Consider the following 17,365-nt stretch of genomic DNA (forward strand, 5'->3'; position numbering starts at 1 on the left):
CAATTCCATCCGCTGGTACAACGGAAAGTGATTTTTTTGGAGGGTGAGCCTGGATTAGTCTCTGGCAGACTGAGAGCTGGTTAGAAGATGGACCTAAGAAGTGCCAAGACAAGCCCACACGCAGGAGAAGAGTACAGCTGGGGATATATTTCCCACGTAAACAGGAGGGAACTGCTAGATTGGCACTCTATCATTTCCAATTATTTAAAAAAGCAGAATGACTGCTGAACTCTAGAGCTAACGGCCATATAGCATGTTGCTGGTTTTAACTAAAAAAGTAACCATTGCTACTGCTATCAAATATCTAACCATACCAATATTGCTTACAGAGACCATAACAAGTTGGCTTCTCAAGCCTACCACTTTCACATACACATTTAAACACATTTGAGCCTTTAAAAATAAACACCTAGTTGACTTTAGGTACCTTCTATAATTCTTGGTCTTGTATCATTTTGTGATTAAAATGTAGTCTGAAATATTGAATTACTATGAAGATCATATATATTTGATTCCAAGCTTTCAATGTATCTCAAAAGAGTTAAGACAAACTATTAATAGTCTTTTGTTAGCAACTGGGCTGGCATCCACCAGTCTGGTAAGAGAACAGAAAGTAATCACCAAACATGAATTCATCTTTCCCCTAATCACCTTAAAATTTGAATCAACTCCTCTGAAGTTGCAAGTGAACTAAGGCAAAGAGACCAAAGTCAGTACAAGTGCTAGAGATTCCATGAACACATCCACAGTTCTATCCCCACATGGGGAAAAAAAACCAAAAAACAAAAAAACAAACAACGAAACAACCAACCACCACCACCACCCCACATACCACACACGCAACACACCAAACCCATCAAGAAAACCCAAAAATCTGTTGTCTACATCATGAAGCAAGAACAAAGCTTATCAAGCAACTGAGCTGTACAAGTATTTGGTAATTCACAAAAATAAAAATTTCAAGCCTGGCACCAGATATGCAATGGTGACACTTTTGCTCAGATCCATATTTTGCTTCTTAGTCATGAAAACCCTTCAGAATACAAAAATGTCAATTGTATAGTTTTACAATTTAAACTTTACAACAAATGTAATTTTACAATCAATTATAGTCATCAGCAACATGAAGCTGACTAGAAGAGTTTGCAAGTCCAGTTTTAAAAGAACCACTAATCAAAAAAAGATACTGCCATGACCACAGAAAAATGAGCTTTGCTTTTCTGAAAGGCTTCAGACAAGAAAGAAGAAAGGAATTCTTATCAGTATCATTTCTTTTTCTCTCTTTCCCTTTATTTAATTCAAAACAAGCAGCATTTATACCGTTTAATGGAGCAGATTAGAAGTTAATGGCTAACTTTTGGAAAATTCTAAGGTGTCTGGGAAGATACCAGGCTCTACACGGTCTCTGCCTAACAGCATGGAAGGCAAAAGAGTAAAACTAGTCTAGAAGGTTAGGACTCTGAGCAGTTGTAAACTCAGCACAGACTTTCAGTTTCACATTCAGGGGTAATGCTTTTCTTTCTGGCAGTTTTATCTGTCAGAGACTTGAAAGGGAAGGAACTCATCTTACTCTTGCAGCCCTGTCCTTGTTTCTGTCTTATTTTCCCCTTTCATTTCCACATCATGCAGAGTCCATCCACTCCAACTACTAAAAAAGGAAAAAAGTATTTTGGTTCTCAAAAAAAGATTAATCTAGAAAACACCAAGTTTTGTTTGTTATGTTTGTTTTTAAAATGTGGCTTTCTGGGCTGCAAGTGCACATTGCTGGGTTATGTTGAGCTTCTTATTAACAAAACCCCCAAGTCCTTCTCTTCAGGGCTGCTCTCAATCCATTCTCTGCTCAGCCTGCATTTGTGCTTGGGATTGCCTCAACCCATGTGAAGGACCTTGCACTTGGACTTGTTGAACTTGATGAGGCTCACATAGGCCTGCCTGTCAAAGTCCCTTTGGATGGCATCCCTTCACTCCAGCACGTTGACTGCACCACACAGCTTAGTGTTGTCAGCACCACACAGCTTAGTGTTGTCAGCAAGCCTGCTGAGGTTGCACTCAATCCCACTGTCTGCATCACCAGCAGAGATGTTAAACAGTGCCAGTCCCAATACCAAGCCCTGAGGGATGCCACTCATCACTGGTCTCTGCTTGGACAGTGAGCTATCGACCACAACTCTGAGTGCAACCATTCAGCCAATTCCTTATCTGCTGAGTGGTCTATCCATCAAATCCAGCTTTTCAAATACAGCAGTCTCTGCCTTCTTCTGTACACCTTTCGCATACAGCATATTTCTTTCTGCTCAAGAAGAGCTTCAATTAAAATGTTTCATTACAGACAATACCACTTTGAAATGCTCATGCTACTTCAATCCAGAAAACAAACATTATCAGCATATTAGAACATTTCACACATCAACTAAAGCATACCAGGCAAAATTATTATACATTCACAGCCTAAATCCACATCAAACTGAAAAGTAGAAGTCACAGAAAATTATTTCTTTCTGAAATGTAAAGGTATTTTTGAGCTAGAAAATGACTGGCTAAAGCAATCAGTCACAGGTTTCTCTTCAGTGAAGTAAAAGGAGTTGTTCCGATGGGGGCAAACATTTTTGGTTACTTTAAGGATCTGGCGAAAACATACATGCAAGAGTTCATTCAAAGAGGTCACCTTTTGAGAACAGCAGGCTTAAAGTTATAGTGTCATAAACAAATGTATGTATGATTAAAAGATATACACGAAGAACAAATCAGAATAGTTTTGTGCATTGCTGTACTTGATTTTACCCAAAACATCCTGAAAAAAATGATTTATCAAAATTAAACTCTTCTCATTTTACCACACTTAAAAGCTTTTTCCAATTACACTTGCAACTGGCACAGTAGGACAAGACTCAAGGTAGTATCAAGTGCAACTCTCTCACTCTCCTCAGGCATGTCAAATGACACCTTGTCCTGCAGCCACCAAAACTGTGAAGTCACTTACGGCCAACTCCCATGCCTTAGCAATTCGATCAGCTGAGGGGTGGGTAGGTGGAAGGAGGCTAATGAACAAAGAAAAAAATCCACCCACTCCTTGAAAGTACATTAACCATTTTCAAGACACTTTCACCTTTTGCAGTAAATATGACAGTATCACCTATCACTACTGATTAGTAAAAAGAAAAAATGCACGACCACTATCAGGCAGTTACGTATGAATGAGAAAGTCCCATGTCCTATTTCCCACGGAAACAGATACAAGCAGAATGAAAGGTCTGGAGCAACTGGACCAGTGGGCATGGAGTCAGATAACCAAGCAGCCAAGTACCATGAGCTCCAACTTCCCTCCTGTTCTCTAATCATTAACCAAGCAACAATAGGGCAACTTCTACTCTCTTCTCATTTACCTTGGGTGACTCACCATGAGAATAATCTCAGTCTATTTCATGAACTTTGAGATTTCATTTCGCAGTAATCCTCATACTATTCTATTCTCTCTCCTAGTCAAGGGGCAAAAAGGATTGTGTCACACACAGGAGAGGTGTCACTGGTAAATACCTACTGAAAGCCAGACTCTATCAAAAATATAAATCCCTTTTTCATCTTTGTCAGGGACTTGACTCGTTTACTCATAATGTTTCAATGACAGTAAGGTTGGGTATTTCAGCCACTCCTTAAAATGTAGTTCCAAAACAATTCAATACTGCTACTGTCATTCCGCCTGCTCCCAGGCATGCATTCCCCCTCTCCCTCCTGTGATCTAAGCCAATGCCAGCACTCATCTGATTCTGCAGCAAGCCAGTTCATGGAACAAAACCAAGGGAAATTAAAAAAAAAAAAGGTAGTGTTAATTTTCTGCTAGTTTAGCTTTTAGTCAGATGAATGCCAGCGTGAACACAGGGAAAGGAGCAGAGCCAGCTTAACACTGGTTTACAAATCACACCCTTACATTTTCCCAAGGGCAGTTTTGGGGGAGGGGGGAAAAAAACGAAGGTTGTGCTCAACACTAAAAGAGGCTTTTCCGATTTTACATTACCTTAGCACTAGAATAAATATTTATTAAGTTAAGCATCTAGCCCAACTATACAAAGCTGTTTCTGGCACCTGTTACAAACAACAATGTAGGCCTGTAGGGTAAGAGGAAGGAAGATACAAGTTCTACAGAAGCAACACAAAAAGGGTTAATAACAGCAAACCACTTCCTTGAGTTGAGAGCAGCTAATTGTAAACAACTGTGTTAAAAAAGGGTACCTGAAGTGAGAGCAGGAGAAGTTGTTGGTAGGATTGGTATGACACCTCCAAGAAGGAGGCTACCACCAAGAGGTACGGAAGAAATACATTCATCTATTTAATGCAGTATCATAAAGAAACAAATGGCCACAGAAGCCCCCTTTCCACCTATCCTCTTCTCTAGCAGGGGAATAGAGGCCCTTGGATAGGAAGGCTGCACACATTAAGAAGCAGCTGGCCTGCCATAGTTTTGGGCTAACAGAGCTTAACTTAGATATAAAGTGCGGTTATCTTTACCTGTGAAACTACACTGGCAGAAGGTCCTAGAAAAGAAGAATGCAACTTGTTCTTCAGCCTTCTGTAAGTCAAAGAAAGATGCAATCACTGCACTTCCTGCTCCATAAGGGCCTAACACTGATCTTTTTTCCTGCACTTTACTCCATACAGGATTCAGGGAGAGGAGAGTAACAAGGGAAGGGGGAGAGGAAAGCTGGGAAGAGCAGAAATCCCTCCAGTATTCAAGGCTTCCCAATATGTATTCTTTCCTGCTGTTATAACCTTTAAAAGATGGCAAATAATCCTTTTACAAATTAACCTACCATCTACCTTTTCTACCTTAAACAATATCTCTTTACAAAGGTTCTGACATCAGATATAGATTAACAAGACAGCTAGATAGTCAAAAGGAAAAAATTAAAAATAAGCTGCTCTGAAAAAGGCAGATGAGGAAAGTAATAGACGGAAACTGAGAAAGAATAGAAAAGATACCTCATAGCACAACATGAGTAAAGATCTTTTAACCTTGTAAGGCCCTCCACTTCGTCACGCTGCTTGGGAAAAAAAAAAAAATTCTACTACAGAAGCAAGATCTACAGAAGACTAAAATCCACACAAAAAAATCCAGAAAATTGGAACTAAGATTCTGTCCCTGTCTTATCCCTATTCCAAGGCCTTTTCTTGCAAACCATGGATGAGGTGGAGGCAGAGGGTAAGTACAGAAATATACCATCGTTTAAAAAGCTAGAAATCAAGATTACACTGTCATCTAGCAGCAAAAATAGAAAATGGTTCTCTCTGAAAATGAGATACATGTATTATCAAACTATGAAATCTAACAAACAGTTTTAATTATAAGACAGCCAATATTTTGGACATATTAACACATGCCAGAAGTAAAAAAATAAGTTATTGTTTAACTAATTAATAAAATGACAAGTTTTGTTATTAACTTGCCAGTCATTCTGAGATAACTACCCTTTATTAAACACTTATCTTCCTACTCAGATTTTGACCTTCCCCTGTGTTTTCTGGATATCATTCCACCTTATAGCCTTTAACTAAGAAATTAGCTGTGTTTTATCCTTCTCTTTACAACTGAGGTTGAACACTGAAAATACAAAAAGTACATACAAGTAAGAAGAACAGTTAAGCCTTAGTGTTTAAGTTTACTCTTCTAACCACAGATATAGCCAGATATCAGGTGTTTTCAGGAAACTAAAGAGAGCACAGAGATCTCATTTTATAAAACCAAGTAATTAAGAGCTCCATAGATGAAAAGTAACTCTGCTAGTCTGGATAGCTCTTCAAAAGTTAGGCATACTAATACATTTCTTGCATTTGCAAAGATAAGAGGCCTGTTAATAGAAGTAGAGCAACTTTTGAAAGATAAGATGAACAATGTCATGTAGATAAGTGGCAGAGGATTCGTAACTATTATACTCAGGTTCATATTTCTGAAGGATTCAATTTTGCACCCGTTACAATTTTCTAATGCTTGTCCTGCAAAAATACTAAGCTGTGGGTTACAGGCAGGCATAATTTAAAAATGCAGATGTGGACTCTTCACAGGAGCTGGCAAGAACAAAGGTACAAAAAACCACTTGCGCTTCAATTTTGTGATAAATGCACATTTTTTTTCCCCCATAAATGAACAGCAAAGTATTACTCCTCCCACTTACGTATAGTTTCATTCCCACAGTAGGTTCAGAAACGATGATGAAGTAGTGACAAATTCTTAAGTTCAGAAGGCAAAGTTGCACGGCTAGGTTTCTCTTAAATCAATTTAAAATCCTAGTCAATGCATGTACATCAGAAAACAAAGGTACAGAAGCCCGAGAAGCTGTACTGTAACAGCAAGATGTGAAAAGAGAAAGTGCTTTTGAAATCAGTGAATTTTGACGGTCTGAGCAGTCACTGTAGGCATTCTGCAACATTCATTGACATGACAGCATAAGGTGATGACTTGCCCTTATCACAAACAGGCAGCAGCCTGAAGTCATACAGAAAAAGCTGAAATACTATTTCGCTCTAAGTCTCATAAAAACTTCAAAGCAAAAGAGAACTTTTTTGATTAACAAAATCTCATGCTAGTATAACACTGGATATTTCTCTAGCTAAAGTATTTTTTTCAGTATGAACTATATTATGTTGAGTCAAGTTGCGAGTCTCAAGATCTCATTTGCGTTGGCGAGAATTTCCCTACTCATTGACGGGGAGTGGAAAACACATTCCGGAGAGTTGCCATTGGCTCTACACTGAAGAAATACAAGCTACAGTTTGGCCTGTTCTTTTGGCCAGTTTCAACAGGAAGGAAGCCTGTAGCTCCATCAACTCTGCTAACACCATTAGGTGGTACTTCGACTTTAAGATACTCTCTGTCACAAGGGATTTACTTGGAACTAAAATCCACTACAAAAAATTAAGCAAAACCAATATAATAATCACAAGCAGGAAACAATAAAGAAGTAGTGTCAAACTTGCGCACCTCAATAAGGCTTCAACACTTGTGTTTTGTACAGCATTTCGTACACAGATGGACACTTAGATTAAGCTTTAGCTTGGAAAAGTCGTGTGTGCCAACCTGAAATCTGAACATGCAGGCCAGACTGGCAGCTAATGTTATGCTCCACAATCCATGCAAAATCTGCAATTTAAAGAAATAGGACACCTGCACACGAATTTTAATTTACTCATCTTTAAATTAAGCTTTATATTCACTAATACGGCTGAATAGCACATAATAATTTAATAGATTTACCAGTTTCCTCTCAACACCATTAAAAGTTGCAAAAGTCTCTAACTCTAGGCCAGCTCCAATAATAATTCCCCTGTAGTACACTGGTGAAACAGGAATATCTCTACAAAACATCTGTTTTGCTATCCCATTTTAACCACTTCTTTCCTCAAATGTCAACAAGTGCTGCATCTCTTTTCTAAATTATTCTCTTAATCTTTCTCTCTTTGCATAGTTTGGATACCTCATTGCAGTTACGCTTATCTATTAGCCCCACTTTCATTCGTTTCAACGGGACGTGAACTTCCTATTCCATTGCAAAACTGGACTACAACATTCAAAGACTAAACACCTTAGGAAAACCTAGCCATTCTTATTGACAAAGAGAAGACTGCTAGGATTCTTACAGGAACCATCGCTTAAAGCTCACTGATTAAAACATGCCTGCTGAAAGCATAAGACTCCTTGATTATCTCCATGAAATAGAAGGAAGGTTCCTGTTACCATCGTTCACCCAGGTAGGCCACTGATGAAGATTTCACACAGTGGCAGCATCCACTGCTGAGGTGAAGTCAGTTCAGCTAGTTCCTGTCCTACTTTTTGAAGGGCTAGCTTCCATTTGCATTATTTTGGAGATTAAGTTGGTGACCCTCTAAACAGCTGCAGTACCGCAGATGGGCAGAGATGACTTCTTGAACTGGTCTTCCTGCTTGTCTATCGTAGCCCCACTCTTAGATCTACAGTTTCACAAGAGGCTTTCTTCATCAACAATACCAGTTTCATAAACTCTTATCTCTTCTTCTACTCCTTTGCCACACCTCAGTTGTGCTGGAAAACCTATTTGTGGGATCATATTATAAACCACATCAGCAAACTAAGGGGAAAAGATGGCAAATCCATATACTGTCACTGCTGCAGTGCAAAACATCCCCTCAGTGTTAAGTTACAGGAAACTACTGAACTGATCTAACAGCTCCTCAGCATCAAGGGGTTGGTCTCACTCCATGAGATCACCTAAGACAGTTAAATAGCAATCAGCTTTTTCTGGTTAGTTTTCTAACCCCTAGTACATAGACAGACCTGGCTCACAGACAGATGAGACGAGTAACAGAGACCAGCTGCTTTTGTCAGTGAAAAAAATCTTCCCTGTTCAGTCACAGCAAACTATCAGACTGGCCCCTGATGCTCACAAATGCTTGCATTCTTCCATTTTTTTGCTTTATATCTGCTATCTCAAAGCCATTTTGTTATACTACTCTAAGAGTATTTGATTTACAGAGAAATACTGACAAAAGAGGTTAAAGCATTCCTTTCATGGCAGCACAGGCATATTTTATATCAATAAACCAAAACTACTCAGCCAATCTAAGGTGGAAGCTCTTTCAGGAAGATAACACCATTTTGCATGTATAACCATGGCTGCACTAGCAATCTCTGCATGCATACAGCTACATTATGGAAGGACGAGACTTTCGTGCACCCAAAATGATGCAGCCGTGTTGGTACCACTCACAGCTTTGACAAGACCTACATCACCAGAAGAGTGAAGATAATAGATTATCATACCGATTTTTTTTTTCCTCAGAAGTATGCATATGAAAGCACTACTGGGAGAACGGATATTTTTCCTTTCAGTCTGGAAACCACAGGGGTTTTCAACCCCAGGCAGGGGAAAAAAGCAACATATGATGGGTATTTTCTCTGAACCTTACTGCTTAACACATCCCCTACTAGAAACAAGAGGCTGGAGAGAACAGAAATTTCTACAATCTGAATGACCGTTCTCTCCCACTGCTTACAATTTTATTCTCCTTCACCAGATACTGTGGAAGAGGAATCAAAAAAGTGTTGTACTTCTTTAGGCTTGGGAACAGAAGAGCAAAATATGCTTCTTGTGGAGGAGCAAGAACTAATTCTTCAGCAACCCCTTTTATACATAGCCAAGTCCTAACTCAGACACACAAAGTTACACTACTTAAAAGTTTGCTAGTTGTCAAATTTCTCCTTGTATTGAACCCATTTTACAAAAAAATGTTCTCATTCTGACTGAAGTTCTGAGTATAAATATCATAGATGTTATCCACTGTCACAACCTTCAACAGGATTCCCAGCTTTGATACACCCACCCATACCCTAAGCAGCTACCAATGAATACAAGCTGGTGATGATCTAACTCAAGTAATCTGATAATTCTTGTATGTATGAATCATTCACACAAATCTTAAAATTCGTGTGTCTAAACAGCTAAATGAATTACAGCTATTAAAGACAGGTTTGTCTGGTTTGGGTTTTTTTGGTCATTGTTTTTGTTTTTTTTTTTTTAGATTGGCACAATTTAAAATTACTAAAGAACTAACAGGCATAATAGAAGAAAGATAAGACAAATACTTTGCTAAATATCTTTTCTAATCCAATAGATGCATCTTGGTAAATAAAATTTATTATTCATGGTACTGCCAACTCTTCCGGGACTGACTTATTTAATAAATATTTATAAAGTGCCTTGCACAAAAGGGCCTGATCCAAGTCAAGCTCTCCAGCCAATACCAAAGGATAAATAAAATATAAAATCTTATTCCCACTTACCAAAGACAGATCAGTATTTTTTAAAAAGGCAACAAGACACAAAAATTTTTAACTGAATCAACTTCATAAGCCAATGTGAAACATACTGCTTTGTACTTACCAATCTAAAATGCCTTTTTAAGCATACTTAATACTTATGCTGAGCCCCTGGAGATTCCCCATTCCCAGGCTCAAATCTGTTGAAGGCGGCTCTCTGAGAAAGATAACCTACGATTCCCTTTCAAAAATCAAATGTTTGTCCAACAAATGGAAAGCAGCAGTTTGAACCAGTTGAATGAATAGAAGGAAATCCAAGTACAGAACTCATGACACTTTCTTTTTCTCTCATTCTCTCAGGAAAACCTAAATGGAGCAGCAGCAAACTTAGCAACTGACACTCTGAAGAAGAAATAGAATGAAAAAGAAATGACAAGTGCTGAACTGGTCTCTTAAGAAGGAAGAAAATTTTCCAAGAAGAAAGACTAGAACAAAAAAAAAATTCCAGAGAAGTACAAACAAGAGGGCACTAATGTTTCAATTGTATAGATCATATATTGCCTAGGCAAGGGAGAGAGATAAGAAAGGATATGAATGAACAGATCTCCTTTTCTAGCTCACCTACAAATACAATAGGATATCAGTAAAAAGGTGGCTGGAGATTAATTCCACGTGGACCAGATTTTTAAAGACTCAAGAGAAAACAAACAGGAAAAAAAAATGAAAGCTACAAAAAGACAGGAGAGCACTGTAAAAATACATACATAGCACAGCATGGCCACAGGAAGTAGAGACTTTTCTTAAGGGTGTAAACACAACATGAATTGACAAAGGATGAAATTACAGGCTACAGTGTACAACTTCATTTTTTTGAAGTGTGTGCTTTTTTTTTTTCCTATGTAGATGAAACAGTTCATAACTTTTTCCACCTGGGGAAACGGGGCTTAGGACTCATGTGTGAAAAGACTTGTCTGCATTTCTAACCTTCAGTATGAAGTAGAAATCAATCCCCTCCACCTCAGGAAAACAGATTATTTATCTGGATGTACATATTAGTCACAGCTTCTGAGGCATCAGATCAGTAACAAGTACTAATGTCTTGTGGGGTGGCTAGATTCTGAAACTTACTGTATTTTTTTTAGTTAGTTTAACCTGCTGTAAAAACAAGACATTCTGAGAACATATTGATAAACAGATAGATCACAAAAGATATTTTTTTACACACATACAATGCAATTTCCTTTGAAAAATGCATTCTAAAGCCCTAGCTTTGACAGTCTAAGAATTTTCCTAATAAATACTCCCTAAATATATTTATACTTGATCTTTTGATAAGTCACCTATGAAAATATCTGACAATAGCAAAAAACTTTTTGAACAATATATACAAATAAAATTAAAAGTTTGCTGTTAAGAGTATTTCACATCTGCCAGTGATTTCTTATCCATTTCTACCAGCATTACCTACAAAACAGAGGTATGCCAGACAAATACTTACATCAAGATTCAATTAACTACACAAAATATTTAGTCTGTAATAAATCTTTAATAAAAAGCAAATAATTTCAGGATTATTAAAACAATTTGATACTACAATGGCTCATCTTCACAGATAAGTCTATTAGACCTGGAAATAATGAAATGTAACATTGCATGTGACAGCCCACAAAGACATGACTAAATTATACTATTAGCATGAGACAAACATCTAAGTCACTTTAGGTGGAGAAACCATTAACTGCATACGATGTAATTATAAAATAATGCTTTGGATAAAGTATTTTGAGAATAATACGTATTTCTTACACAGCTTAAGTGACTCCTCCATTACTTGCACGCATTCTTGTCCCATGCTGCTACGTGCACCGTGTCAGTCCAGGCATCAGGGCAATCAAGCCCACACAAGCACGCATGCAGGCACAGCAGCAGAGACTGTGTGTATGTAAGCAACAGCAGCACCAAACATCTAATGGCCACCTCACCCTAAGAGGTCCTGTCGGTGGAGTCAAAGCAATGCCAGTGGTACAACACAATCTTTGCAGCCCAGCAGTCTGCTCAGCTACCTTACATCTCACTTTTTTCTTCCCTCCAACCTTCATCTCCTTAAGAACCTATTGTAACATGATTTTTGTTTAGTAAACCAAAACTGGCAGCTGCTGCTAACCTTCCTCTTAAAGGCACCATCCTATAAATAGCAGAACTAACAAAGCCCCATTTCCCATAGATTTGCACTCTGACTCAGCCATGCCCCTGTGTTCCAAGTAGTCACATTCCACCTCTATCCCAGATGCCTATTATCTTACCCCTCTTCTCTTCCAAGCACTAGCCACAATATCCTTAACCTCTCATGTCCTCTAACTACTGACTGAAGAAAAGAGTACTGCACTTCATATCTAATTCTTAACCTGCAGACAACTGTTTGTCAGCCAACTGGCAGGCTAAATACAGGTAACTGCTAAATTCATGCAAAACTTTCCCCTAAAGAGAGGATCTTGCTCAATGAAGCCACCAATTCTAACAAAGCTTGTTAAATATTATTAAAATGTAAAACCTTTCAGACTTTGCCCCTTGGCTAATTTCTTTGCTGACATTAGCTGATGAGCTCAAGTTACTGAGATAGAGGATTAAAGAAAACAAAATCGCTCAAGATTTGTGTCTTTAAAAAGGTGAATGAAAGACGGATTTTATATATCTGTGTAGTATATAAATAAACAGCAACCCTACCACTTCAAAAAAACACACAGAAAATAGATGCATCTCAACATCTTATCCACGTGAAAACAGTTGATTCTGAACTAAATTGCAAAAAAAAGATTTCTAGCATGTCCAATTAACTAGGGTTTCTTTAAGAAACTGCATTTACACGTCCTCTTTGTCTTTTTAATAAGTATTTGCATTCTTCGACCATTTTAAAGTAGGTGTTAAAGTCTCAAACTTTGTGAGAACTGGCAGCTCTGTAGAAAAAATAAACTCTAATTCGTGCCTTCAATGAGGGGAAAAGCAGGTGGAACTCTGCCTTCCCCACTGGCAGCCTCAGTAGACCAACCAGCCAGCAGCACATAGCACCAGATTTGATTAATTCTGGAAAAAGCTTTAGATACTTAGTATTTGAGTGTTTATCCAACTTAAGAAAATCATCTAAGCAGTGAGTGTATATAGTGGCTTTGTCCCGTTTTATGTAAATTCTAGTGAGCCTAACAATATCTTGACAAATAGGTGTACAGCTTTGTTGTTGTTTTTTAGATTTTTAAAAACTCATATATGAAACCTACATAAATGTATGGGGTTTTTTTCTACCACTGTGTGTTCCTAAGTTAATGCTTTTCTAACCACTAAAGAGAGCACAATATTTACACCCATTCTGAAACAGTACAACCAAGATGTGAATGAGTTTTAAACCATTCATCATTACAGACAGTGAACTTTGATCATCATCTGTGCTCAGAACAGGAGAGAGCTATACATTCTCCATATTGCTACAAAAATTTATTACATGTAGCATTTTTCTAAGAATATAACGCATATTTTAAACTAAATAATATTTTCTTGTAAAATTATGTGGCCAGGTACTAACTTAAACATATTTATTTATTAACAGCACACTACCATAACTTATGCCTAACTTCTTGCCACCAAAAAAAAAAAAATCTAACACATTTAAAAAATATTAATGATTTAACTACACCTTAACTGCACCTATGGCAACAAGAACATCATGAGTGATGCTGTTCACTCAACAACAGAAATGTTTGCAGAACATCAGCATACCAGATACAAACAACACAGATCTTTCAACTTCAATTATGTCAAGCTATTTCACTTGGTTTCACTAGAAATCAGATTACTACCAACTAAGGAACACCAAAATCCAAAGATAGCATAACATAAAGCTAGAAAGAACTCAGCAAACATCTGTATACTGTCAGGAATACTCTTTTGCATGAGACTTGAGCTTGCTGATCAGTTCAATTAAAATAATTTTACTATAATGAGGAAAAAGGTCTACAAAATCTTCTGAGAGGGACAGCATTAATATTATGACTGATTTTTGGTAAGCATTCTCAAGAGCAGGTGAAACTGAAACAATTGTTATACTGGAACCTCTGCCTACGATTAAGAGTTTATAAAAATATTATCCAACTGTGAATCTGACAGCTTTCTTGCTCTCACAGTTGCATTTAAACATGTGGAATCCAATCCAGATCAGTTTGCTAAGCAAGGCTCAAGATGTTTTAGAATATTCACCAGCATTTCTCCTGTTTGAAATAGAAAGCACATACTTTTCCAGTTGAGATAACCTACTATGCAATTACAGAGAAAAAAACCCAGCTTGAATCATTGTATACATTAGTGAGGGAAAAAAGTTAACTTTCATTTCAATCATTTAAATATTTGAATTTTGAGTATAGCTTTAAAAAAACCTCCAGTTCTGAATCACTGGAATTTTTGTTCTATTTCCCGTAAAAGCACCAACAGCAACACTATTCAGCATTCCGCTTGCAGCAGTTCAGAAAGGATCAGCCTGATCCCTCAGTCCTAAATTTACCGTGATTTAATAAACCTGAGGTCACATCTGACCAACTTATTTCTTCCAGTGTTTCCAGCCATAGAGATCATAAGAAGGCAGCACTTGCAATAGAATGAAGAGTTTCAAAGTACACTCACACAAAGAAGTAGTTTGCCCAAAAGGTCTCTAAGCACCCTAGCAAAAAAAAAAAAAATTTACTGAGAATAATCTCTTCAACAGATGACAGGTTTAATGCTACAAGGCTTGAAGAGCATATCAGTTATCTATAAAGCCAAAGACCATTGCAAAACAACACAGGATCTCAGCCTTCAAAGCAATGCCACGGTGTGAAAAACCACTATCTTCTTCCATCCTTTCACTGCTGGAAAAGAGAAGTTTCTACCGAGACATTGCCATGAGAAGAACACCCATTTTCAAGAATTCTGTTTTTAAATCAGCAAATTTAAATGAAGAGAGGTAAATGAAGAGAGAAGAACCCTTTGACTTCTTTTGATGTTGAGAGAGAAAAGGGTTTATGCTTCACAAAGTCTTTGAAAGCTGTCATAAGCAAGGGTAGCATAGCAAGAAGATGGCACTGCCCCCACATGTAATGATAGGAATGATGCTTTATCACACATCTCTCAGAAACAAAACTGGGATGACCCAAACCCAGGATCTCCTCCAACAGCCTTCTTCCTCTTTGCTGGCTCTCCTATGAAGCAACATGAAAAAAACCACACAGTTTTTAAAAGAAATAAAGTGTCAGCTCAGCATCCGTTCTGCTGCAGTGCAAGCCAAGGTATTACCTACAGATGAGCATCCATGAGTTTAACATATGGATAACAGCCACAAGTGACTGAAACTTTGGTCTAAATTGAAGGGCAGAACTTACTGAAGCTGATGACATGTGCCTCCTAATTTGTCAGTGGGACTTTCCTCCTGCCAAAAGCAGATATCAGAATTCTGAGGTTTCACAAAACCTAATTACAATAGTATAGATTAAGAACAAATAATTGAAAAATGCATACAAAATGCAAATGCCTGGTTATCTGGTAAATCACTAGCTAAGCTGAAAATTATTCCTGATTTCAGCAAATTGTGGCCAACCATGAATATAGTGCTATTGCTACACAGTCACTAGCCCTCCTTACTGTAATACATGTGCAGTACCATTTTGGTGGCTAAAGTTCTGATACAAAACAATTTGAGCAATATAATTACTCTGCATTTAATGTATGTCTTAAACATCTACATAAGTCAGAGCACTGAAAATTATATGCAACACCATTTTCAGCATTCTACAGCCAAACTTCAGAAACAGCTTTATTCAGTCTATATCAAATACCCCAAACTTACTATGACTAGAAAACCACACCTGAAACCTCCTCCTTGCTAAGAAGTATTCCTTCAGAATTCCTTTTTAAGTATGTACTTACTATGACTAATACAGAAACACCTACAGGTCTTGGGCAGAAACCAGGGTCTGCTGAGCTACCAGGTACAGTACAGAGAACACAAGGTCCCTGCCCTGAAGGCCTTGCTACATCTAACAGAACTGAGCATTCAGACTTTTAATACAAGCATTTCAATGAATGAGACAAAGTACCACACACCTCTGCATAGCATTCCCAGGTCTCTCAGAGGGACAACACAGAAAAAGTAAAAAAGAAACCATATGCATCTTCTCTCTTCGAAATCCCTCTTATCAGAACCATTTCAAGAATTTCTACTCAACAACTAAACCGACTTGAATAATGGAAACTAACGTCCCGAGTACATTCTACATGGAATCGAGCCCAGCCAGCCCCCGCAAAGACACCAGGCACCAAAACACCGCACCTCTGACACCCTGTTACTCATCCTCAAATGGCGGTGTCTCACCCGGCGCACTCACACCTGTCACCTGCTGGGCGCCAGCCCAGCCCCCCGCCCCCGGCGAGCCGAGCCCGCGGGCAGGCTGCTTCCGCTGCTCCCCGGGCCGCCGCAGCCCCCCGCCGCGGGGCAGGCCGGGGCCGGGGCCGCCGCCACGCACCCCCGGACACGCGGGCCCGGATCCCTGCCCGCGCGGGGGAAGCTTCAGCGGCTGGCGAAGGAAAATAAGTTTCCATCTCTCGCTGGACGCCCCGCTGCGCGGCGGCTTCCCGTCCCGTCCCGTCCCTGCCCTCCCCGCCCCGCCGGGGAGGCTGACTGCCACCCCGCCCCACCACGCCGGGATGAGCGGGGTGCCGGGGGCTGCTCCCTCCCGGCGCACAGGCCTCCCCTGCCCTCGCCATGGCAGAGCCCGGAGCGAGGAGCGGAGTTCCGGCAGCGCCTCGAGCCCCCGGCCCCTCTGAGGCCTGCGGACCGGGCCGGGCCAGCCCCCCGCGCTTCTCCCTGCAGCCCCCCGGCGATGGGACCCGTCCCGCCAGGAAACCAGCCCGGGGAGCTGCCACCAGGCCCGCCTCGGCGGGGTCAGCCTTACCGTGCTGCTGCTGCTTCTCCTCCTCCTCCTCCGCCTCCTCCTCCTCCTCTGCCTCCCCCACCACGGCAGCCGCCGCCACTACCGCCGCCACCAGCGCCGCCGCCGCCTCCGCCCGGCAGGGGGGACCCCGCCGACCCGCTCCGCAGCCTCCCGCCGCCGCCGTTCCGCTCCGGGGGGGGAGGAGGAGGAGGAGGAGGAAGGGAGGGGGGGGTCCGTGCTGCCGCCGCGGGCGGGAGAAGCGGCGAGGCGGGGGTGGGTGAGTAGGTAGGTGGGTGCCTGCGGCGCCGCTCCCGTCCCCAGCTGGAACCGCTCCGGCTGCGCGTCGCTCCCGGCCCCCCCCCTCCCCCCGCTCGCTCGCTGCGCTCCAAATCAAAATAGTGTCACAATATGGCGGCGGCGGCGGCCCAGCATCGCGAGACCGGGCCCCGAGTGCTAACGGGATGCGGCGCGCGCCAATGGGCGCCGGGCGGGGGCTTCGGGGGCGGGGTCTCTTCCGGCACCGCCCCCAGGGTGGGGCGTGGTGGGGGGAGGGGGCTGTGCCGCGCGGGGTTGGCGCGGAGGGGGCAGCCGCCCCGCCCCCTGCTGCACGCGCGCGGGGCAACGGCCGCCGGCGGGG

The 17,365-nt window shown here is 40.7% G+C and overlaps 1 protein-coding gene across 1 annotated transcript in view; it reads right to left on the reverse strand.

Annotated features, from left to right (window-relative positions):
- The window catches only part of TAB2 (TGF-beta activated kinase 1 (MAP3K7) binding protein 2), a 62,564-nt gene extending 45,437 nt beyond the window's left edge, over nt 1-17,127 (reverse strand). Inside the window, exon 1 of the mRNA XM_065630379.1 lies at nt 16,750-17,127. The gene's annotated coding sequence lies outside the window, so the exon portion shown is untranslated. The remainder of the gene's footprint in view (nt 1-16,749) is intronic.
- Between the last annotated feature and the right edge of the window lie 238 nt (nt 17,128-17,365).

The sequence above is a fragment of the Caloenas nicobarica genome, chromosome 3, assembly GCF_036013445.1.
Source record: "Caloenas nicobarica isolate bCalNic1 chromosome 3, bCalNic1.hap1, whole genome shotgun sequence".
In the NCBI taxonomy this organism is placed as follows: domain Eukaryota; kingdom Metazoa; phylum Chordata; class Aves; order Columbiformes; family Columbidae; genus Caloenas; species Caloenas nicobarica.